This window comes from Dioscorea cayenensis, chromosome 10, assembly GCF_009730915.1.
Source record: "Dioscorea cayenensis subsp. rotundata cultivar TDr96_F1 chromosome 10, TDr96_F1_v2_PseudoChromosome.rev07_lg8_w22 25.fasta, whole genome shotgun sequence".
NCBI lineage: Eukaryota > Viridiplantae > Streptophyta > Magnoliopsida > Dioscoreales > Dioscoreaceae > Dioscorea > Dioscorea cayenensis.
This window is the reverse complement of record NC_052480.1, coordinates 20,769,109-20,793,717: the sequence shown is the minus strand read 5'-3', so window position 1 is coordinate 20,793,717 and position 24,609 is coordinate 20,769,109.

The window sequence follows — 24,609 nt, the reverse complement described above, 5'->3', positions numbered from 1 at the left end:
AAATAATTATCATATAACAAAAATCTTAAAGAGTTTCAAAGAAGCAATGTAATTTTTAAAAGAAGTTTTTTTATAAAAATAATTGAAAATATAATTTCTATTACGTTTAAGTCTTTTTACATTAAATGTGGTATTAATAATGAAAAACGTTTATTACCTTTATTTGTTTTTTAAATAAATCTTCTGAGAAAAAAATTCAAAATCAATTATAACTATTGGAAAAATTATTTTTATCGAAAAGTGTGTTAATTGAATTTGTGAGCCTCACTGATTGATGATGAATATTGTTTGTTTTATAGAAAATGAATAGAAATAATTGTAAATAAAAAAAAAATTCATTATTTTCCTAGGGTCATGTTATTTAAACAAAATGGGCCAAAAATTATTCCTTTCTTTTTTTTCTTTGGGTTCACTTTGACGTAAGTGGGGGAGGTGAGGGATGTAAAGAAGTGAGAGGAAGTAATGGGCTTGTTCATTTGGGGGCAAATGATCTGAAGTGGGAAAATAGGAGAAATGCCACTTCTCTAAAGTGGGTGGAAGTGATATCACTTCCAGCACTTTTGGTGTTCATTTGTCAAAAAGTGAGAATATAAATGGAGAATTTAACTGTTATGTGAAGTTGTATGAGTTCAAAAAAGACTTTAGAAGTGAGGGGAATTAAGTTTTTATAAATTGACTCACTTTCAACCACTTCAGTAAAAAAATTACCGAAGTGAGTTTGGTTCAAAGTCCATTTCAGACAGAAGTGGGGGAAGTATCACTTTCTTCACTTCATGACAAATGAACACATGAAGTTGGGGAAGTTAGCCCACTTCCCCCACTTTCTCAACACTTCAGGTGAGGGAAGTCATATCACTTTCCTCACTTCTGATGCTTATTTTGAATGAAGTGCCACTTTCATGAAGTGCTCAATTTCCCATTTTTGATCTTCATTTAGTAGGGATAGTTATATTGGTGGCCACAAATGTTTTTAAATTATAATGCAATCGCCACAAGTTTTTTATTTGTAACCGGGCGTCCACAAATGTTTGTTCCCAGTGCATGCATGAGAGGCCACAAGGGCCTCTTTCTGGGCCAATTCCGGTGATAGTGCTGATGTGGCTGCTAGTTCAACATATTAAATTCAGAGAAATGTCTTACGTGACAGCCCAACACACCTCAAGTTAAGTAGTGGCCATGTCATCGTCAGCTCAGCCAAAGTCTTCTTCACCTCATCCCAATCTCGACCAGTAATTTCAGGTTCCCCAAAACCCTTCTTGTCCGAGCGCCCCCTTTTCTACCCCTAAGTCAGTGTCCTCCTTTTTGGTAAGCTTGGCTCTTGGCTTTGTCGTCTCCTCCCATCCATTAAGCTCTATTGCTTTGTGTGCTCGTGTCTCAAACATCGTTAAAGACAACATCTTCTCTGTAAATCCCACTAAACCCCTAGTGAAGGTACCTATCTCACTGCTTTAACATGAAACAAATCCTTGTTAATCAATAAAAGACCTTCTTTTTGTGGCATATCTATTACTTTTTTACCATTGTTTCCAGGTTTTATCATAAAAGCATTTTGCTTCTTCGATTAGGGATTTGTAGTACCAAGCGATTGTATTTAATGGTGTTTTACCTTTTCAACACATGAAGGGTTTGCCTTGCTTTATGAAGAAAAATTCTACTGCTTGTTTAATGTAGGTAATGACAATGAATGAGTGTATTTTGCGTATATATTTCTATAGACTAAAAGGCTTAATATATGACCATTCTTATGTTCAAAGGAGGTAGCCTCCCATTTTCCTCCAGCTTTGTTTAAGGAAGAATTTAATGGTTTCTTTAAACTGATTTCATATTATTGTTATCAGTTATGTTGTATATTATAATTTTGAGTACTTAGATGCAACAATTTATTTGATAAACTACAGAATTTTAAAAGGCTTGATTTAAAGATGAATTTAATGGTTTCTTTAAACTGAATTCATATTTTTGTTTGATTTCATATTATTGTTATCAATTATGTCCTGGTGTTGTTATACTATAATTATTTGTACTTAGATGCATTGAACATGGAAATTCTAAGATTAATCCATGGATTTGGGTAGAATTTAAAATACTTGATTTAAAGATGAATTTAATGGTTTCTTTAAACTAAATTCATAATTTGTTTGATTTCATATTGTTGTTATCAATTATGTCCTGGTGTCACCATATTATAATTCTTTGTACATAGATGCATTGAACATGGAATTTCTGAGATTTATCTATAAATCTGGGTAGAATTTAAAATGCTTGATTTAAAGATGAATGTAATGGTTTCTTTAACCTGAATTCATATTTTTGTTTGAATTTATATTGATGCTATTAATTATGTCTAGGTTTCAATGCATTTATTTTTTTTATGCTTGTTATCAACATTGAACTGATATGCTATTTTTTATTTATTTATTTATTTTTTTTATGTTTTGGAATCCATCAGATTTGATATTGGAGAGGTGTTAAATAGTACTGTTCAGCATGAATCTCAGGTAGAAAAGGATTTACATGATTCTGATTATGACTTTCCCTTAGGTGATGAAATTTACCAGGAAATCATGGATGAACAAAGAAAAAAATAAAGGAGGCAGATCAGTTGGTATCCCAGTCTTTCCACAAAAGAGTTGTGTAACACAAGGAGCTGGTGGTGGAGAAGTAAGTGAATCGGAGCATGACGAATCTGATGAGTTGTTGTCAGAGGCAAATTCAGATGGTGATGGTCATAGTAGGTTTGCAGAATTTAATGAAGAGAAGGAATTATATAACCTAAGGTTAAGGGTTGGAATGGTGTTTAGTGATTTTGACCAATTGAAGAATGCATGCAAAAACTGGGTGATTAAGAAGATTTCAGATATGGTTCCCCCAAAATGACAATAAAAGAGTCATTTGTGCATGTCATAACAAACAATGCTCATTTAGGATATATGCAGCTCACATGAGACAAGACAACCCATCCGTGCAAATTAAGAGTGCCAATTTTGATCATAGTTGTGGGTAGGTCTTCACTAATTTTCATGCGACTTCAAGGTGGCTTGCAACTAAACACTTTGACAAATTCAAGGTTGATCCAAATTGGAGCTACAATGGGATAATTAAACAAGTCAAGGATGATCATGGCTTCACAATATCTACTATGAAATCATGGAGAACCAAAAATTTGGCTATGATGTGGGTCAATGGAGATGAGGCTGAGCAGTACTTAAAACTTAGCAGGTACACAGCTGAACTTATGCAAAGTAATCTAGGGACCACAGTGATTTTGTGGAGGGATTAAGGTGTTTTCAAAGGCTTTTATGTCTACTTGAAGCTCTTGAAGGATGCATTCTGGTCAGGCTGTAGGCCATTTATAGGATTTGATAGATGTTCCCTGAAAGATCTGTATAGTGGGAAATTACTGTTAGTAGAAGGGGTTGACCCAAATGACTGCATATTTCCAATTGCATATGCAGTAGTTTTAACTGAGAATGGAGAGACTTAGACCTGGTTTATAGAGCTTTTGAGGGATGATTTGGAGATATAGAACAACTAATTTATCACAATAATGAGTGATCGTCAAAAGGTTATGTTTCATGCTTAAAATAAGTTCTATTTATGCTAGCTATTACTAATATTTGTTATGTACTTGCAGGGCTTAAAAAAGGTTGTCTAAGAAATATTGAAAATTATTGAACACAAAAATTGTGTTTGCCACGTTTACATTAATTTCAGGGAGAAATTCAGAGGCAAAGCCCTAAAAATTATATTTAGAATGCTGCAAGGGCCATATATCTGCCAAGGTTTAAGTATTGTCTTGGAGAAATAGAGAAAGTGGGCCTAGAAGCCAGAAAATGGCTTGATCATGCATACATGCCCCATGCAAGTCGGACCGGTCATTGTTTACAACCTTAAGCCTCGTGTGATATTCTTCTCAATAATATTTGTGAGTGTTTTAATAGGTACATACTTGATGCAAGGGATAAAGGAATCATCACAATGCTTGAGATGATAAAAGTGAAATTGATGAGGAGGTTGAAAAAGAATAAAGAGAAGATGCTGAAGTTCAAGGGAAATATATATCCAAAGATCCAAAAGAAGCTTGATAAGATGAAGGAGGAGAGTTAGAGCTACACCCTAGAATTTTCTGGTGGCCCTAAGGTGCAGATCACAGGTGTGGGAGGGACCTTCATTGTTGACATGGTTGAGAGAACTTGCACATGCAGGAGATGGGAGTTGACAGGGTTGCCTTGCCCTTATGTAATCAGTACAATATATGGCAATAATCAACAACATAAAGAGTTTGTACATGTATCCTACTTGGTGTCAACCTACATAAAGGTTTACCATCACTACATAAACCCAACAAACAATGAAGAGCTTTGGCCAGAAGTAGATGTGGCACAAGAGTTATGCCAACACCAATTGGGAGAAGAAAAAGGGGAAGGAGAGCAATAGCAAGGAGGGAAGAGGCTGAAGAGATTGAGAATGCCTTGCATGCATCAAAATTCAGTGCTGATACTTCTGTGAAAGGCAAACAAAAATTAAGTAGGAAAGGGTTAACCACAATCAAATGCAGTATCTGCCATGCAACAGGGCACAACAAAAGGTTTCATAAGAAAGTAAGTATTTCATACTTTTTTTTAGTTCCAATGCATAAGTTTAGTTAATTATGTTTGGACTGTGATGCACATGGTGGAGTTGTATTAAATGAGGTCTAATTAGTTGCCCTTTGCTCTTTGTTGTTATAATGGCAGGGAAGTACGAATGGACCTGCAATTGTTTGCCAAAAAAGACAAAAACTACCTACTGTAATGTGTTTATATATATATATATATATATTCAATGTTTACTATGAGTTTAAACTCAGGAATAATTTATTCTATTTTTTTTATTCACAAAGGAGAAGTACTGAGGCTCTTGTTCCAAAGAATGTCTTAATTGGGAGCATTGTAGCTCTAAATGAGATTGGGCAACCTCCTGATTTCAATACCCAGCAATCTAAGACAAGGCAAGTCAGTGACATTACCAGCCATGGGCCAGTGCTTAATGTCAGTATAAGTAGGTCTAGCAATGTTAGTGTGACTAACTTGGCAAATATGATCTAGTGCACTCAGTCTCTAGCTACAAATAGGGATTCTTCATCAGTCAGGGGTGGAGTAGATATGCAGTGTTTTGAGGGAGATGACAAACTCACATGATAACTTAGCATTGATGTTAATGGTTTTGCTATGAACTTTGTTTTAAATTGGTAGTACTATTCATGGTTTATAAACTTCGTTATCAATTGCCATTGATGTTAATGTCTTTGTTATGAACTTTGATTTCAATTACCAGTACTGTTAATGGTTTATGTTTGCAGTTGAATTTCTTATACTGTTAATGGTTTATGAACTTTGTTTTCAATCTCCAGAGTTAATGGTTTATGTTTGCAGTATTGTCAACTGCAGTTAAATTTTTAAATTTGTATTTTAAAAACTATATGGATTGCAACATGATCAGGTTGAATTTTCAAATTTGTATTTTTAAAATTGTATTCATTGCAGCATGATCAGGTTGTACATTTTGTAATCTGCATCCTCTGCAGCATGATCAAGTTCTTTATTTTAAACCTACATCAACCAAAGCATGATCAGGTTGTAAATTTTAAAATCTGTAACATTTGGAGCATGATTAGGTAAAATATGCATCATTGCATTTTAAAACATGTGCACACATATATAATGACCATATGCGGCATAAATTAACCTCACATAATTTAACTAATTAGGAGATATCAAATACAACCTCACATTCATTTGATTAACTAATACAAAGTAAATCAGTTAATTCCATTACATCTTCATAATATTCACTATAAATTAACTGAATTACAACCTCAATTACAATCATTTCATTTAATAAATCATCCGTGGCTAGCCCTAGCAGTGCTCTTGCTTGTGAATGATCTTAGTGCTTCATGCTTTTGGTTACATGTATCCATGGGTTCATAGTCCACTAGCGTTTTATGTGGGGTTGCACTCTCATCCTCTAGCGTCGTATCACCAAATTGGTTGTAAATGGCCCGTGCATGATCACCAATGGCATGGTCATCTCCAGCAACTAAACACAACTCATCAAAAAAGGTATAGTCTTATTTATATATTCTTTGGCTTTTGGTTGTCCCTGTGGAAAATAACACATGAAAAATTTATCCATTCATTAAATTATAGTGCTAGACATATTGAAGTAAACAACAAAAATAAATAAAAGCCATATACATCCATGAATGTTTGATAAGTCTCATCTTCAAGCACGAACATTTTTGACTAGTCATTCCAACCAACACCACCGAGATTCATAAGCTTCTTGATATCTTGATATTTTTATTTCAAAGTGCGCATGTGATTCTCCACATTTTCCGCATCATGCAAGAGGTGGGGAGCATGCTATTCACAACATTTGCTACTTCTACGAATGCTTGACATTTGAAAGATTTATCCACCTTTAGACCACTTCTTGTCATGTCTGTAAGCAATGGTATCAAGACATTATCCATTTTCTTTGTCCAAATTTTATTTGGCATTCCTTATGCTTATCATTTTGTACTCCCTCAGTAGTAGCACGTGAGTTAGACATCTTAGCAGCTACATTGGAAATTTTAAAAAAAAATTAGAGTATGAAACAAAGCAAAACATTAAACATGGTGATGAAGTAATAATATTGAAAAATAATACTTCATTCATATTTGAAAAAATTATTGGAACAACATCCAAAGAAATAAAAAGTTTAATATGTTGTTAGAATAATTAAAAAAACTAACAATTTTCATTAACATAAAAAAAGGTGGTCATGCCACATTTCATTAAAGTCCACTTAGACAATAATAGCTTTATTAATAGTGCAAGACATCTACATCAAATACAAAACAAAACTCATTTGAAACATTACAATGCCACTTGTGAAGTGCACCTATGTGAAACATAGGCATGCCACATTTCATCTTTGATGTTCTCACCTACTTCTCTCTACTGAATTTGAGCCTCACGTCGTTCACCTAACGTGCTAGGCCTATCATTTGTAGGTATTCCATTTTCATTACCTACATCTTCATGCACCACTATGTTATCTGGATCAATTTCTCTGACAAAATTATGTAACACACAACATCCAAGAACAAGATTGACTTGGGTTGTGAAATGATAGGAGTCCAAAATCTGAAACCGACTCTTTAAAAGCCCAAAGTTTTGTCTATTCTTGATCTAAGTTGAGAATGACGAAGATTGAAATATAACTTTTCAATAAGGAGATATGAAACCCTGTGTTGTTGTGTATCCGGCAACAACAAGGTAGTATTTACCTAGCATTAAATAAAAAAAATAATTTGAATAAATTTTCTAATGAAATTTAATAATTATGACAAATTGTGATGTTTGTTGTATTAATGGACATGGAGGAATATGCAACCCATATGGTGGTGGTTGTCATAATGGATCCTTTAATATCACATAATCGTTTACTGAACCTTGCCAACCAGCAATAATGTATGTAAATTTTAAATCCAAGTCACATTCCGCGAGGACATTCTATGTAATGCCCTTGCAGCCCTGAAATTTGCTAACTAGATTTGCACTGACCCTTGCATCTATGAGTCCCATCAACAAATCCAATGCAATCATGTGAACTAAAAGTCAATTATATTGTCTACGTGAAAATTTAAGCCAAATGAGAATAGAAAAAAGTACACCACACCTTCAAAAAAGGATAGAAATTTGGGTTAAATTCTATATCAGGTATTAATGTGCCCAGTTATTTGACAAATAAATCTCTGGTGCTACAAATTGCTTGAAGCACTTCATTAAAATATCTGCTCACCATTATCCCCAATCTAACAAAATCAACTTTTATTTCCTTATTCTTTGCATGGTGTCCTACAATGTGCAAGAACAATGCCACTTGTTCCTATATGGTGACATGGATGGTATCTCTCAAATGACCACATTCCCTTAGTATAGTGCAAAATTTGAGGAAGGTATAGACATCCGTATGTATTTAACATAGTTGTGGACACCACCATCTAATATCCGAGTCATGTGTGCACTTCGATGAATATCCCTAACCGAAGCAAGTTCACGGGGTAAAGCATTTTGTCTTTGTTTGCTTGACATCATTGCTAAAATGACAACCATAGCTACAAAGACAAGTATGTCGATGGAGATTAGTTCGGATACACTGTCATTTAGTCATTATAGACCTATATTGAAGTGGGGCATGTAAGCATAACTATTAATTCATTACATAAAATTTTGTAATATTCTTCACATATATAGCTAGACATTTAAACAATTCTCTATTTTTCTCCATATAAAAACAATTATCTCCATTATATTATCATGCAGATAGCGTGTAAAACATGGAACTCACATTTAAACTATTATGCAAGCATTTATCTCCTATTTTATTACCCTCATCTACAATTCATTTTCATGCAAATGATGGATATTCACCATGCTTAATTTTATTTCCAAGCCCATGTTCAACATTCTTAACTTGAATAAGGCCCATGAACTCATTTGATCCATCATTCCACCAAACTGGATGTGTCACGCCCCGAACCTAGAGCATTGACAAACGGCCGCATACCCTACAAGGTCATGACTAAGTAGGCACGCAAGGCCTCAAAAACCCGTCTCCACACTAGATAAAAACAACCTTTAACAAATACATTAACTTTTCAAAAACAACATAGAGGCACAATGCCCGATATATAATGGAAGCAAGTAACAAGTGTCTCACAAGACATTAAACATAAGACATAAGTTCTAGGTTCACAACAAGAAAGTTTATTAACTTGAAATATAACTAGGCGGCCACTTGCTCAACGACCCCGCTAAAACCGCCCCACCACCCAACCCTACTCCCCGATCCGAAGATAGAGAGAACAACTTAATGAGCTTGGGAGCCCAGTAAGCAACCATTAAAAATATCGGGATCATAAAAATTGTTCAATAATTTCTAAAAGTATATATAATGTAACAAAGCGGAATAAACAACAAAGTGAAATTCAAAAATCGAAAATAAATCATAACAAATTTCCTTTATCAAAATAACAAGCATATATGCCCCCCAACAACTAATGCCAAAACAAAATATCATAACTCATTTATTTAAACTCGTGACCCGAGTCGGATTTCGAACTCATAGGTTTTACCCTCGCGACCCGAGCCGTAATATCAAAAGCCGCTATTCTTCACCGACGAACGGTGCGAAACTATAGTTTCTATGTCGGCACGTGTCGACTACCGTCGCTGTTTAATCCCTCAGCGATGTGGTTATTGCATTGTTAATTGGGGACTACGAGTTTCTATAACAAAGATATGCTCGGTATGTCCAAAAATTATTGTCCACACAAAAATACTCGAAATTGATGATCCCTGCTTTTCAAGGAAAAATAATTCCAATTATTTTTAAAAATAAGATAATGCTAATGTCTCACCTCAATATTTAGAAATTTAATCAATTATGCGACAACAATAATTAATACTTAACAAGTATATTAAAATAATCCATTAATTTCTATAATAGAAGAAAATATGGTAATTGGAGTTTCTGAGAAAAGATTTAAATAAATAAATAAATAAATAATCCTAAATGCTCACATAAATCAGATATGTGATTGTAAATCTGAAATAAAAACAAATAAATAAATAAATAACTAAGAACCTTTTTCACACATGCTCACGAAAGTCAGAAGAATGAGCAAATCAAAAACTTTAATATATATTGAATAAAATTTAATTGAATGAATAACAGTAATGATAATACACCATTACCAAAAATAAATAAGTGTCACAAATACATCACATATTAATATTTATAGGTGATTTACTTACCTGACTAGCTAACACCAAAACTACAAGCACCACGAAATTAGGCTTCCACGTAACACTCTATATTTAAGAGTACATTCCAATGTATTAAAACGCTAAACATGCTACAAATACACAGAAATATACAGTGGATCAAATTCCTATCCTAACTATCATAACACTTAAAACATCCAACAATCTAATTTATACAAATGTACACATATTATATATAAATCTGTGTGTTAACTATTTACACATAAAACTTCTCCACTAATCCCTAAGAAATATCTAAAACAATTAATCAATTATAATATATATATATATATATATATCTACTGCAGAACCTCAACCAACTTTGTTCCATCCATCAAAAATTCAGTGGAATCTAAAAACTAAGCTTTTTTTAAAAGAAACAATACAATTCATCCATATATAGAACCTCGACTTGCATGAACACAACCATCTAATCCAAAAAAATTTAATATATATCTACATATATATATATATATATATTTGTTAAATTTAGAGTGCTAAAGGGGACGCCAACACCCCTAAATTCCACACTAATTTCAAAAAAATAATAATAACAATTTTATTATTTCTCAAATCAAGAATAATGTTTTTTTAACACAAAAAAACAACGTGATCATGAACATAGGCAACAATAATTTTTTTTTACAAATCAATATAAGAAATTTATTGTCCAATGGCTAGTTTCATCATGAAAAAAAATCAATCCACCAAGTACATAACATAATCCCTAAATAAGTACATTAAATAATACCACGATAAAATCTAGGAGATAAAAAAAAAATTTACCACTTAATCCCTAGATTTAGGATGAGAACGCTTACCTCACAACGATAACAACACAACCCTTGACGAAGAGGCCTATCTCCGTCCTCGCCACCGGCACCACACACACTAAAAAGAAAAGAGAAGAAGAAAGAGACAAGATCTCTCCCTCTTTCTTGGTCCAAACGGAAATCTATTTCGGGAGAAACAAAGAGGTGGCGGCTAGGGTTTGAAAACCTAATAAGGTAAAAAATTAAGAAAAAAAAATATTTAATAAAAAGGAAAGGTTTCTTTTCCTCTTCGGTAACCTCCACTCCACGATGAAAAAAATAAAAAGAATTAAATAAAAAAAAAACATGTGGGGGGCCCACAGGATGGTTTGAGAGCCGTCTCATAGTGAGATCCCACCCAAGAAAAAGAAGACTACTCACTATATAGTGAAATAAATAAATTGTTGCCTTGTTGGGATTTATCCAAAAGCTAGTTAAACTAAAATAATCACATAAAAAAAATTTACCTTCTTCATCAAAAGCTATAATAAACTAACATCTTGGAACTTTGCCAGAGAGAATAGACTCCAAAATGACCATACTAAGTCCGTAAAAAGAAGGTGGTCACAATAATCATAAAGCATCACCAATAACAGATCTTGATCAATAGAAATGATGGGACCAAAATATAATCAGATTAATTAAGTATTTGAATACATCCTGTAAGACTACTATCTAAATTTAACACTTAAACAAATGCCAAGCATTCACAATTAATGACTGTTTATTAGATAATTCTGATTAATTAAGTCTTTGAGCATCAATGGCGCTCAAGCCTAACAAGACGAAAGCGCACAGACGGCCATTGCGAATGTTTGAAGAAACAAGCCTTAGGTTTTATCATCATAGGCACCCATCACCAATCAAAGATCACCAAAAAAATCATAATTAAATCAAAGTAAAGATAAAAAAAAACTTAATTGTTGAAAACTAGAACAATAGATCAACAAGACCTCAAACATTCAAGGAAGAACTAAGCATGAGGGAAAGGTTCATCAGATTGCAAATGGAGATAATCAACAAGAAACGCAGAATTCATCCATAAATTGAAACAAAAACCATGAACAGAAGATCAATGAAGAGATTGAGAAAACCTAGATCGCCTTCAGACGTCTTTTTGCCAGTAACGTAGGGACTCAATCGGGGCGGTGAGGAGCGACGGTGGGTGGTTCCTGGCGATGGAAAAGACGTGGTGTTATCGGAGGAGATGACGGGAGGAGAAGGCGACACACACCGCTTCCACCTTAGGAGAAGGCTACGAGGGTGTTTTTTTAGGGCAACTTCCAGTGACTTTCAAAGATGTATAGAAGTGGGGGGAAGTGGCTTTTGATATGTGGCTCACTTCCCCCACTTCAGCTTCAAATATTTTGAAGCGGGGGAAATGCCCCACTTCAGAGCAAAAGAACATCGGAAGTGGGGGAAGTCAGTCCACTTCCCCCCACTTTCCCCCACTTACATCAAAGCGAACGCCCAATCTTGCATGTCTGTGTGTATATATATATATTATATTTGCCAACTTTTAGACCAAGGATAGATTTTTTCTTATTTTATATTCAAGTAAAGTAAAAGAAATTGAAAAAAAAATATTTTTTGGACTATTAGTATTGATTTATTGGTATCTAAGTGGTCTATTGGTATTTGGGTCCCAGTTAGAACCTTTTACAAGTGTTAAGAGCTCAAATCATGGGTGAGGATTTTTTGAGAGTGTAAGTAGTGGTTGTGTGCGGGTTGTCCCAACGCCCACGTGTGTACGGGCTCTGCTCCCACATGCTTCGTCAAAACTTGTGCAGGCCCCTGCCTTATTTAGCAGCCTAACCGCTCATCTTGGCACACAAAAAAAAATAAAAAATAAAAAATGAAGAAATAACTTAAATATGAGAAATGAAATTGGATTAGAACTTCATACACTAAATGGTTTCTAAAAGTTGTTGCTATTAGCAAAATTTTAATGTAGAGGAACAACAGAATTTAAGGCGAATTTATTGTTTATGGGATTTAGTGAATAAAAAACTAATGACAATGGTTTTTATTTTTTAATGAGTTTTGGAACAAATTATAAATGATGCTATTATGTAATTAAATTTACTTTGTTTTTCATTTCTTTTTTAAATATATATATAAATATATATATATTTTTTTATTTTTTCAGCTCATTTGCTGGGTATTGTTAATTCTATATGCAGTTATGTCACTTATCTTCTCATAGATATTTTACCTATAATGTACTTACAATTTAGATGCTTAAACTGTTATATATATATATATATATATATATATATGTAATACTGCTTTAAAATTATTAACATTGCAAAAATTTCACTGCATAGGGAGGGAATTTAAATAGTATGTATATATATATATATATATATATATATATCTTGTAAAGTTAGCAACTACATATTTGCACACGGTTGAGTTAAGTTACTACCCATGCATTATCATGTAATAATGAATGTAAATTATGTAAAAATTTTCACTGTATTATTTAAAATACCACACACACATATATATAAGTGTCACGTCCCAAATCCAATTTGGCAGCGGACAAATGACTGTACATCTACAAGGCAGAAACTTCATAGGCATGCAAGGCCTAAAAACTTAAATCATAGCAAAAATATGACCTAACAGAGACATGAATTACAGATAACAAAATACAACAAGTTCCAAACACAAGGTTCAAGGACTATAACACGATAGAGATGATAACTCAAAGACAATAGGGCAATGATCTCAACGGCACACTAAGCTACCACCAAAACTTTCTCATGATCTGAAAAGAATTAAGAAAAAAACTTTATGAGCTTGATAGCCCAATAAGTAATTCACTATAATATTTGAGGATCATATAGAGTTTAAAAGAAAATTCCAATTTCGATATCAAGTAAACAAAACTTGTATGTATGTAAATATACCAAAAGACATGTTTTGTATTCAGAATGCTTTATAGAAATATAGCTTCATAATAGTTCTTCCAAAAACACATATTTTCACATAAATCAATAACATAGTGAAATAATTATCAAATATAAGTCTCTAGAATAAAAATTTATCGTAAAATATGATTCCGAACGTAATAATTTTCCCAAGATTATACGTCTCACAAACTTACTACGGTCATTTGATTTATCTCGATGGCACCCGAGTCAAAATATTGGAGTCCATTTCACTATAAGAAAAAAAGGAAAAAGGAATGATATTTCGTCAGCTATAACAAACTTTCTGTCACTATAAAAAAATTTAATGTCAGTAATTAGTGATGATCTATTCTAATGTGAATACTCAAATCGCAAGTTAAATTGCTGGTAATTTTAAACTTCCGTCACATGTCTTATTGTTTGCAAATTGAGCATTCCGTTGCAAAAACGAAAAAGCTCTATCGTAAATATAATAATAAAATATTCATATTTAGATTGTTTAACAAAAAGTTCCATTGCTATTTTTTTCGTAGTTATTTTTCTATTAACAATGTAATGTTCCATCACTATTATTCTTATAGCAATGGAAATTTTTAATTTTTACTAGCATTATTTTTTTCTTGTTTTTAGCAACGGAGCTTCCATTGCTAGTGTCCTATTTCCAATGAAATATCCGTTGATTTATTTTCATTAGCAACAAAATTTATATATTTTTTCCATCGCTATTGTTTTATTAGCAACGAACCATCTGTCTCTATGTTTTATTAGCAACGGATTTTATCTTTTATCCATTGCTATTTTATATTATCAACGAAATGCCAATTGCTATTTTTTTTATTAGCAGTGGAATTTTCAGCTTTCTACTTCAACATTTTGTATTATTAGCAATGGAATTTTCATTGCTAATTTTCCATTTCCAATGAAATTTCCATTGCTATTTGTCATTTGCAACGGAATATCCATTACTATTTTCTTTGTTGATTACTATAGCTATTAGCTATGAATTTTTTTTACACAACCAATATGAGTATTGCACAAATGGTAAAAATTCTCCATACAAATAATATAAATAATACAAAATTTTCCATACAAATATAAATAATATAAATTATTCAAACAAATGATCCATAGAAGAATTGTTTCATTAAGCACCAAAAATCCATCATTTGCTTCATACAAATAATACGAATTATCCATATACAAATACAAATGATCCATCATTCCATTACAACAAAAGTTTCTTAAGGACCATACAATCCATCAATACAATTCATAACAACAAACAAAGTAAACATCACTACCAAGAACGACAACTTGAAATTCTCATCATCCGATAATGAAAATAAATAAAGAACATCACAAACAGAAATTAGCACTACCTAGTCTAAATTATACTACTTGGTTAGGAATAATCTAAGAAAAGAAATGCAGAAGAAATTAGAATTTCACAAACAGGACAGATAAGACTTGTCTAGTGCTCTTTAAGCATACTCTATACACCCATCCAAATCCATATTCCCCTAAAGAGCAATCTGGTCTAAAGTAAAGATGATGAAAGAATGCAACCAACATTTCATCATCAGATAATGAAACCAAGTAAACCATATGAAACTTGAAGGAAAAACTCAACAGTTTCTTCTCAAATCACAAGCAAAGATCATGAAAGATCAAAAGAAAATATGAGATAAAAAGGATCTAAGAGCTAAAACCCTAAATCTATATGGCTGGGCGTACCTAAAGGTTGAAGGGTGAGGAGGCCGGCAGAAGGATGGTGAGCATCGGTCCGATTAGGGTTTCATGTTCCAAACCCCAGCTCCTAGGTTTGCCAGCTTCTGTAGCCATTGTTGGGGAAAGAGGCAGCTGAAGACCTCTGAAGGTGAAATCCTAGCTCGTTGATGTAGGGTTTGGTTGATGATTGATTAGAGACACGGTGATTGATGAGTAGTGTTCTAATTCCAGTTTCTTTGTCTGTTTGGCCTCTACGAGTCTCTCAAGTCAATTGTTTTTCTAAAAATAGAGGTTTTTGTTGTACATTAGGTTGGATGGTATCTGTAAGGGTCGCGTGCCCTTACATGCGGTCTCCATCCAATATGATGCTTATATCATGCAGGATGGCACTTTGCCTTGGTCGCGGGAGGGCGACAGGGCGAGCCAGTATGGCCTGATTGAGTGGTGCCGAGTCGAGCAATGCGCTGCTGGCGACACATGACAAGGATCGGCAGCAGCGCATGGGCGCGTGGGCCGAGTGTTATGACCGTGGGTGGGCGCATTGACCCGCCGAACCTTGTTGCCGAGACCATTGATGCGTGCGCATGACCGTGAGCGCATGCACTTGACCGAGAGGGCGCGTGGGTGCGCGCCGTGGCGGATACGAGTTATCGAGAGTGGGTACTCGGCCGTTACCGAGAGGCCTTGCTAGGGGCATTACCGATGGATATCGGATATCCGGCCGCTGCCGTCACACCGCCGAGGTCGGATGAGCGACCGGGCCGGAGATGACCGGAGATGGGTGGTCGGTGGATCGGTGCCATTGGTTGACATCGTAGACCGATCCGGGTGTGCTACAGTGAACAGTGTTGTGTTTCTTGGCACTGTAGCACTGTAGCAATGTGTTTGTCTTGATGGGACAAGCGGCTTCTTCTCAGCCTCTCAATGAGGTCAGCCTGGTCTTGGCCACTCCTTAGTTTTCCCTATAAATTTGGCTCTCATTCCCTTAGAAAGGGAGAGGTTGTGAACTCTTGGCTAGGTCTTGGCCTTGGTTGTATCCCTTCTCATTCAATAGAGAGTTTTCGGATTTCTCTCTTATATTTGGCCTCTCATGATGTCTTTGTGTGTGCTTGCATGTTTACTAGCCTTGCTTGATTGATAGGGCATGGTTGCTTGCTAGTTCTTGGGCTGATTTTGGTCCTTGGCATTGAAGGCTGGCTCGGCACCTTGGTGGTGTGACGAGCGCCGCGCGGTGATCGTCGGTGCGATCGGGAAGGCCGTGACAGTATCTATGGTTGGATTGTTGTATGATTTTTTATTAAATCCCAATTATGTGTACGATTTATCTGTTTTATCAATTCCAAATTATGTCTCAATAATAATATTAATAACTTAGGCAATCTCAAATAAATTTTCAATTTGTTATTTATTTTGATTATTATACTGCAAATTATCTAATTTGTAAATATTATTCCAATCATGCATTTTTAAGTAAATATAAGCTCATAGACAATACTCTTATAAAAAACTATAAATAAATGTGTGTATTATTTTGCTGGTGTAGTTGATAATATTCATTAATACTATTCATTATTAGACAAAAAATCTAAAAACAATATTAATTTATTTTATAATTGTGATTATTTTTTACGAGATTGGGATTCTATTAGTTTACAGTTGAATTTATATTTTGCTATAGTTTCCTAATATCAAAATAATTTTGTTAAGATCTTCTTAGTTAAATTGGAAATTAAACTGTAAAAGATTTATTGAAATTTATAATTATAAAATTATAACATAAAGAACAATGGTGTAGTTAAAAAAAATTAATCAATGATAATTTTTATTTTTATTTTATTTTTTTTTGAAGGGTCAAATTTTTTAAAAAAGTACTCCTTAGAAAGATGAAAAGTCATTTTGAATAAGTAATCTATATAAAAGAGTTTTTGGATGGTGGCACAGAAAGCCTATGCACTTGTCTTAATATTGACAAGTTATTAATGCACCCCATGTTACGGATATATTATAATAAACAATCAATATAGTTTTAATCTGTATAAGTTATGATATGTTAGATATGCAACTATAATTATAAGGTTAAATAATATATTTTTCTAAATAAAAATAAATAATCAATATAAGTTTTAATAAAACGTAAAATAATATAGTATAAACGTTCTATTGGTAACTACTTTGTTACGCAAAGTTATATGCATAGCATATTCAAATTTAAATCTATATAAACTAGAGAGCTAAAATTAAATTTTTATATTTGGATCACAATTAATAGTAATTAAAATTTTAAGGATTAATATATATATATACATACTCTTAGCAACATTAGCTTGAGCAGATTCTTGCAACTATAAAGCAACAGAACTATTCCGTTGCTATATTTTTGTTGTTATTCAATTATATTATGTTGTTATTTCTTAATATTCCGTCGGTATTTTAACAAAACCTGTAATGTAAAAAAGGAGCTAGCAATGGAAAAAAGGAGAGATGTTTTTCACACCTTCATTGATTATATTGAAGTATATATATAATGATACAACATAAATGGTAAACAAAGTCTAAGGCTAGACAATAACTGTGATCCCTTTTTTGTGGGATTTGAATCAAACTAATTTAGGTATATAAGTAAAGAAAGGAAAATAAATATTTACAACCAATACAATATTACTAACATAAGATATTTCCTAATACTCCCGCTCAAGTTGGTGAGTGAATGTCATGAAGTCCCAACTTGTTGAGCAAATTCACAAACTGATCCTTTCCTAAGGCCTTCGTAAATACATCAGCTAGTTGTGAGTTTGAAGGTACAAAGGAAAGGTTAATTGCTCTAGATTGTATCTTTTATCATATTATATGACAATCTATTTCGATGTGTTTTGTACGTTCATGAAAAGCGGGATTAACTGCATTGTGTATGGCCGCTTGATTATCACAAAAACAGTGATGTAGGATCTATCTAAAGAGCCTTCAAGTCGAGTAGTAAAGTTAGCTCCAAACATGCGCCAGCCATAGCTCGATATTTAGCCTCAGCTGATGATCTAGAGACATTGGCTTGCTTCTTGGATTTCCATGATATGAGGGAATTTCCAAGAAAAAAATACAATATCCTCGTGAATTGATCTTCTTGTGACATGACAACCTCCCCAACCCAAATCACAAAAAGCTTTTTAAAGTCAAATTGTTATTAGAAGGAAATAATAATCCTTGACAAGGGGTTCCTTTGATGTATTTGAGGATTCAGATGGCAGCATCCTAATGAGATGTTCTAGGCTCCTGCATGAATTGGCTTAATGTGTGCACTAATAGACAAATATCTATTCTTATTACTGTTAAATAAATCAATTTGCTGACCAGTATTCTGTACATTATTGGATCATTAAGCAAAGTTCCATCAATTGGAGTGAGTTTCAAATTTTGCTCCATTGGGAAGCTGTCGGGACGTGCACCCAAAAGTCTTGAATCTTGAAGGATGTCTAATGCATACTTTCTTTGTGACATATAAATGCCTTGTTTGGAGTATGAGAATTCAATGCCTAGAAAGTATTTCAAGTTTCCAAGATCTTTGATGAGGAAGTGCTTAAAAAGAAATTTCTTTAAGGCAAGAAGTACCTTTAACCTTTAACCTTGGTAAAAAGTGAATATTGGCCGTCGATTGTTGTAACCAGTTTCGAATAGCTTCTACGAGTGGAGAACCAATTCCTCGATGCTTGTTTAAGTCCATAAAGAGACTTATTTAGACGACATACGTACGATGTTCTTTCCCTATCGGCGAAGACCAGGTGGAGGTTACATGTAGACAACTTCATGTAAGTCACCATGAAGGAAGGCATTTTGAACATCTAATTGGTGGATGTGCCCAGATACGGTAGGGCGACCACAAGAAGATATCGAGAGTGTTGTAGCAACTGCATTGGGTGAAAATGTTTCTTGATAGTAAATGCCTTCAACTTGATTATATCCCTTAGTAACAAGGTGTGCCTTGTAGTGCTCTATGGTGCTACTCGGACTTGTATTTGATTTTGCATACCCATTTACTAATCGGGTTTATTGCCAGGAGAGAGCGGAACTAAGCTCCATGTGTTGTTTTGTTGTAAGGCTTCTAAATCTGTATTCATAGCTTGTCACCATTGTGGATCAAGGATAGCTCTAAAGCATAAGTTTGGGCTTATTATGATATGTGATGGTAGCTAGAAAGGTAGAATGGGAAGGTGAAAAACATGAGTAGGATAGAAAATTAGAGATTAGATACTGAATACCTGTTACAAATCTTGTCGTTGAGTTTGACTGATTAGCTTGAGGATGACATTAGGAAGTCTCTATGCCATGTAGGTGGTCGTTTTGGTCGTGTTGATTGTCTCAAAGGTGGAGTAAAAGTAGTAGTAGGTGGAGAAAGAGAGTTTGATGTGTTAGAGAGTGGTGGTGAATTCTCTGCTTCTAGTGTGGATATTGTAGGCTGAGTAGTGGTTTCTAATTGTTCAAGTTGATGGGAATGAGTGCTAGTAGGAAAAGATGACAGAACATGCTGTGTGTCTGTTGTCCCTGAGATAAAATTAGACACTACCAAATCAGGACTTGATGGGTTTGGAGTGGAAAAAGGAAAGGTGGTTTCATGGAATTTGATATCACGACTAACAAAAAATGTTCAGTTTCTATGTCATATAGTTTATATCCTTTTTGACCGATTGGATATCAAAAAAGGACTCAATGTTTGGCACGGGGTTTGAATTTTTGAGTTGGGTGTACAACTGTTGCATAATATAGACAACCAAAAACTTTGATGTGATCAAGTGAGGGTGGATGATTGTATAGAATTTCAAAAAGTGTTTTATTTGAGAGTAACAGGTATGGTACTTAGTTAATAAGATAGACAAAAGTTAAAACACACCCACCCAAACAAATGCAAAGGAAAATGCAATTGAAAGAGTAAGGCTCGTGCTACAGTAAGAATATGACGATGATTTCTTTCAACAACTCCATTTTGTTGTGGAGTGTAAACGCAAGTGCGTTGATATTCAAAACCACAAAACCTAAAAAAGTTTCTCATAGACAAGAATTCAGAACCATTGTCTACTCTTACTGCTTTGACATAGACATGGAATTGAGTATAAGAAAAATCAATGAAAGATGTCAAAATATTTTGAGTTTCTGACTTGTGTTGCATAAGAAATACCCATGTACATCTTGTAAAGCCATCTACAATGGTAAGGAAAAATAGTTCCCCTGAGTGTGTGTGAATTTTGTAAGGATCCCGAAATATCAAAATGTAATAAGTCAAAAGGAGCATGAGGATATAGGACTTAATGGGAAAGGAAGTCCTGTTTGCTTTGCCATGGGACAAACTGAGCAATTATTATCAAGATAAATTTCTTTAGAAGATAGTAATGAAGAAGCTAGTTTAAGTCGAACCAATGATGGATGTCCAAGATGTATATGCCATAGACTGGAAGATTGAGAAGCTTGGTAACATGTTGGTGTTCTTTGCAATGGAGGCATGTAATAGAGACCACCATGTTGTTTACTCAAGACAATTATCTTCCCCATAGCCAAGTCCTGTAAGACACAAAAAGTGGGGAAGAAATGGCACAACAATTTAAGACAGTGGTAATTTTGCTCACAAAAATCAGATTTAAGTTAAAGCTAGGAACACAAAGAACATCATTCAATGTGATATCGGAATTAAAAAATATGGTGCCAATTGAAGTGATTGGAGATTTTGACCTAGTTGGTAAATTGACAACATGTATTGATGATGAATGTGTTTTAGTGAAAATTGTAGAATTAAAGGTAATATGGTTAGTGGCTCCACTATCCCAAATCTAAGGCTTAGTAAATATAGAATTAATTGAAGCATTATAAAAATTATATAAACCTGTTCTATTGGTATAAGGATTTTTATTACTAGCATTATTGCTTAGGTTCACCATTGACAAGGCTTGAGAAAGTAGTTGAAGTTGTTGTGTGGAGAAAAATTGCAAAACATTGACTGGATCAACAATTTGGCATGTTTTTCCAATGTCTTATGAATGTACTCCATTTGTTAATTGAGGAGAATCCGTTGCATTGGCTGTAGGGAAAGAATTCCTTCGATACCCATGTTGTTGTCATTGTGATTGATTTTGTCAATTGTCCATATTGCTGGAAGCCCATGCACCATTCTTGTATTTGCACCTATCCTTAATATGCCTTCTTCTATCACAGTGTTTGCAGTGAAATTTTAAAGTTCTACAATTTTCAATTGTGTGACCCTCTCGGTTACAATGTTCATAATGCTTGATCTTTGATTTATTTGAGATGTTGTTTGAATGATTCTTACACTACAAGAAAAACATCAATTAGCTTGGGACAATTCCCTAGCTAAAATTGTAAAATCCCTGGGTAATATTCATTAGCGAGGGATTTCCTAGGGATTAACAGCCCTGGGTAAAAGCCTCGTGGGTAATAATTTACCCAGGGATTTTACAATCCCTTCCTAAATAGCAATGAATTATTTTATGGGTAAAAAATATATTCCCTGGGTAATTAATGTTAATCAATTCATTAAAGACAAGGAATTTGCTTTGAAACCTTTCTTGGGAAATCCCTAGGTAATATTAGTAAGGGATTTTTCATAGCCAATCCGTTGCTAAATTTTCAAAAAACTGAAATTTTAGTTCCTGGGTAATCCCTGGGTAATATTTACTAGGGATTATGTCCTAGGTAATTTGTTAGTATTTGGAAGTAGCAGTAATGAATCATACCCTTGGTAATCCCTTGCTAAATATACTTAGGGATTATTTCCTGGGTAATCTGTGGGTAATAAAGTTTGAAAAAAAAATTATTCCCTGGGTAATCCCTTGCTAATATAAAACAAAGTTTTAATTATTTATTTTAAATTATATTATAAATTATAATACAAAAACCTGTATTAAATCATTCATTTAGAATAATCAGTAAATTTTACTAGAATATGCTAAAAATAACAATTGCAATCTATCATAACCAAGTATGAAAGATTATATTAAACATTGTCAATGATATCCAAAAACAACACAATTCATATTCAAATAAGTGCAAACACATATATCTAATATAAGTGGCAAGTACTAAAACTCAAAAGTATCACAAACAAGCAACAACTACGAGAAATATGTCACAAGATAAGAACATTAACTACTAATTTGGTGCAGTTGGATCAACATCTTCATCATGACCTGATTGATTTATTTGAGAAGTTGCTTGATTTTGAGATATAAGTAATTGTAGCATCCTTCTCATTTCAACCACCTCTTGTCGAGTTTTTTGAAGCTCTTGTTGAGTTTCTTGACGCTCTTGTTGATGCCGCTCTTCTTGGATTTGTAATTGATTACGGACAGATGCTAACTCATTTTGTAAATCTTTATTATTTTGCATAGTAGATGTTGCAGTTGAGTTATTGACATTTGAATTAGAGCATCCATAATAGGAAGATGCTTGAGAACCAAGACCATAGACTATTCTTTTCTTCTCTCCACCAACAGCTTCAATATAAATGGCTAATTCATCTACTGGAGTAGGTCCTGAGTTTGTTGATGCAGATTCTGTAGAAATTGCATGTTGTTTCAAAGTCAACATCTTATCCTACATTGAAAACAAATGTTAATAATACAAATTTAGAAGAAAAAAAAATTAACAACTTGCATTAAAATGTCATTGGTCTTAGAAATGCTTACATTGATTGTCTTTGACTTGATATCTACAAATGTTTCCCCATCATATTTTTTAGTATGAGTATGCAAAAAAAGCTCACGTGGAGTGGCTTTTCGACCCAATTTAGATTCCTATAGCAATAAGAAATATTAAAATTTCTTAGCAACATGTAATACATGAATTTGCAAAATAAAATAAAATAAACACATTTTAATACATTTAAAATCTTATATTTATACTTACAAGCTTCTTCCCATGCTCAACATTAGATATTGACCCTCCTGTATGGTATGATGGCCCAGCAATACTACGTCAATTTTTAGAATTTATCTCTTGTTTCTTCTTAAATGTAGGTTTATCCCAGACAGCTTTCCAATGCTTGTACTCCTCCTCACTTAGATACTCCGGTTTTGTTGTTGCATCCCTTATATCTCTCAAAAAATCACTATATCACTGTGAAGCTTTCAAAACCCAAGCTTCCTTTACTTGTGCCTCGAATGAGGAATCCCAAATAAAGTGCTTCTACATAAGATAAAAAATATTTCAATGTCCAAAACAAGTAAAATTAAAACAAACAAATAAATAAATTAGAAATGATAATGAATAATACCCGAAATTCTTCAAAATAAAAGTCTCTTATAGGTTGTGACACTGTTTTCCATGTGTATCCTTCAAAGTCAACTTTTTCCTTAAACTTTTTTGTGATTATCCTTGCACATTTGCTAGATGGTTCTAACCTACAATAGTTTAAGTAAAAAATAAGCAATAAATTGTGCACATAACAAATAATATGATTGTGAAATTGTGAATACTTACAATCCATTCACAACTGTGATACGTAATCTCCCAACAATGGTTGAAGCATCTTGTATGCTACCATAATTTGCTTGAGTATCACTAACAGCTACAACATTTTGATTGGGTTGTTGAGATCCAATACCATTCACTGTTTTCTCAACACTTGGAATATTGGCATCTGAAAATGGTACACTATCAGTATTGGTTGATCCTTCAATGTTTGAATGAGCATGAGAAGTGCGGCCTCCACTCCTTCCACCTCTTAATCTAGTCCTTTCTTTACCTCTAGCCATATCTATAAAATTATAAAAATATAATTAGTTGATAAGAAAATAAGTCAACATATAGAAATAATACATGATATAAATAAACTAAACCAATGTGTTTTGAAAAAAAGAAATATAACTTAGCAAAAGAAAACTAACAATGCACAATAATCATAACTTCAAAAAAATTGCAAATCAACTACTACAATATATAAAATGTATTGCATTTGTTCACCAATCTAACAAGAAAACAAATGATTACAACTCATTATCATCGGAATTGTATTCATCTTCATCATTTTCGGATTTATCTTCAGTTTAATAATTTGTTTCAATTTCATCTTCTAGTATATCATCATGGCTATTATCAACCTCCATGGAACCTCCATTTGAATCACTTAGAGGTCTCGGTATATCATCGATATTGTCAATAGAGTGTTCTTCGATTTCATCTTCTTGGAATGCCAAATTTGCTAGTGGAGCATCAATAATTTGTCTTGGCTTAATTTTCCATACAACCCACCAATTATCCTTGTCACGTTTCATGTTTGGATAAGATGTATAATAT